The sequence below is a fragment of the Eriocheir sinensis genome, unplaced genomic scaffold (genome assembly GCF_024679095.1).
Source record: "Eriocheir sinensis breed Jianghai 21 unplaced genomic scaffold, ASM2467909v1 Scaffold50, whole genome shotgun sequence".
Lineage (NCBI taxonomy): Eukaryota > Metazoa > Arthropoda > Malacostraca > Decapoda > Varunidae > Eriocheir > Eriocheir sinensis.
The window spans coordinates 917,501-920,000 of NW_026111832.1; the positions used below are offsets into that span (position 1 = coordinate 917,501).

Here is a 2,500-nt window from a genome sequence, read left to right on the forward strand (position 1 = left end):
AGAAGAAGAAGAAGAAGAAAAGGGAGAAAGAGAAGAAAAAATTGAAAAGAAGGAAAAATTTAACAGGAGGAGGGGGAGGAGGATAAAGAAGAAGAAGAAGAAGAAGAAGAGGAAGAGGAGGAGGAGGAGGAGGAGGAGGAGGAGGAGGGTATGAAGCACTGGATCCCTTCATACCAAGACTAGAGAGAGAGGAAGAAGGTTGTGTTCGTGGTACCAGAAATACGACCATTGCCGACAGTGTTAATAGTAGTAGTAGTAGTAGTAGTAGTAGTAGTAGTAGTAGTAGTAGTAGTAATTGTTGTTGTTGATACCACTACTGTCTACTACAATGACTGGTTTTGAGTTAAGAAGGTAAGAGATATGAGATTTACCTATTTGCCCTAACTTAACCTAACCTTACCTAATCTAACCTTACCTAACCTTACCTAACCTTACCTTACCTAACCTTACCTTACCTTACCATACCTTACCTTACCTTATCTTACCTAACCTAACCTTACCTTATCTAACCTAATCTTACCTAACCTTTCTTTACCTAACCTTACCTTAATTTACCTCACCTTATACCTAACCTTACTTAACCTAACCTAACCTAACCTTACCTAATCTAACCTTACCTTGCCTTACCTTACCTTACCATACCTAACCTTACCTTACCTTACCTAATCTAACCCTGCCTCACCTAACCTAATCTAATCTTACCCCTTACGTGACCTAACCTAATCTGATCTAATCTTACCTAACATAACCTTACCTAGCACCTTGCCTTACCTAATCTAACCATGGGTAGTGTTGAGTCTAGAGATAGTCTGACGAGGAGGAGGAGGAGGAGGAGAGGACAACAGAGAGAGAGAGAGAGAGAGAGAGAGAGAGAGAGAGAGAGATAGTCTGACGAGTCCTCTGTACCATGAACATTAAAACCCCTCATGACAATTCGACTCCTCTCCCTTGTGGCCTTGGGAATTAAGTAGTTGACGTAGGAGCTGTTGCGGGAGCCAGGGCCGCTGCATGGGACCCAAGTGTTGCTGCTTATGTGCTTCCGAGGCTGCCACACGGACCCGAGAGCTTCGCCGTGTTGAGTCCGTTAATGTTGTCTCTTAAGGACGTTTTCAAATTTTCGTGGTCCTAACACCGAGCATCGTACTGACCTAACTTACCTAACCTTACCTTACCTTACCTAGCCTTACCTAACCTTACCTTACCTAATCAAATGTTACCTTACCTAACCTTACCTTACCTTACCTTACCTTACCTAACCTTACCTAGCCTTACCTAACCTTACCTTACCTTACCTAGCCTTACCTAACTTTGCCTAACCTTACCTTACCTTACCTAGCCTTACCTAACTTCACCTTACCTTACCTAACCTTATCTAACTTTACCTTATCTTACCTTACCTTGCCTTACCTAACCTTACCTTACCTTACCTAACCTTATCTAACTTTACCTTATCCTACCTTACCTTGCCTTACCTAACCTTACCTTACCTTACCTAACCTTATCTAACTTTACCTTATCCTACCTTACCTAGCCTTACCTAACCTTACCTTACCTTATCTAACTTTACCTTACCTAACCTTACCTAACCTTACCTTACCTAATCAAATGTTACCTTACCTAACCTTACCTTACCTTACCTTACCTTACCTAACCTTACCCAACGATAACGCTCATGAACACTAAGTACGTTAATCTTGGGTACTTTCTGCGTTTTCTGTATGACTGTTTTTTCTTCTTGAGTTGATAAGAAAAAAAGGTTCATCGTTTTGATCGAAGTGCCGAAGGGGAGACCAGATCTGACCCCCCTCGCATCGGGTAGGGTTAAGCCTGTTTGGTGTTCCATCGTCGAGTTTTTTAATACCCCCGAAGCAAATACAAAATCGTCAAGGTTTTTTAGTACCGTCGAAGCAAATACAAAATCGTCGAGGTTTTTCAGTACCGTCGAAGCAAATACAAAATCATCGAGGTTTTTTAGTACCGTCGAAGCAAATACAAAATCGTCGAGGTTTTTCAGTACCGTCGAAGCAAATACAAAATCGTCACGGTTTTTTAGTACCGTCGAAGCAAATACAAAATCATCGAGGTTTTTTAGTACCGTCGAAGCAAATACAAAATCATCGAGGTTTTTTAGTACCGTCGAAGCAAATACAAAATCATCGAGGTTTTTTAGTACCGTCGAAGCAAATACAAAATCATCGAGGTTTTTCAGTACCGTCGAAGCAAATACAAAATCGTCAAGGTTTTTTAGTACCGTCGAAGCAAATACAAAATCGTCAAGGTTTTTTAGTACCGTCGAAGCAAATACAAAATCATCGAGGTTTTTTAGTACCGTCGAAGCAAATACAAAATCGTCAAGGTTTTTTAGTACCGTCGAAGCAAATACAAAATCATCGAGGTTTTTTAGTACCGTCGAAGCAAATACAAAATCGTCAAGGTTTTAGTACCGACGAAGCAAATACAAAATCATCGAGGTTTTTTAGTACCGTCGAAGCAAATACAA

General features: G+C 40.8%; 1 protein-coding gene across 2 annotated transcripts in view; it reads left to right on the top strand.

The window, feature by feature from the left end:
- Positions 1–2,500, top strand: part of LOC126992730 (DIS3-like exonuclease 2) — a 62,801-nt gene that overhangs the window by 19,536 nt on the left and 40,765 nt on the right. The window contains exon 1 of one of the 2 annotated variants that reach the window (XM_050851545.1): positions 174–351. The exons of the other annotated variant lie outside the window; for it this stretch is intronic. The gene's annotated coding sequence lies outside the window, so the exon portion shown is untranslated. Of the gene's footprint in view, positions 1–173; positions 352–2,500 lie in introns of those variants that run through there. 2 annotated transcript variants of the gene reach the window in all.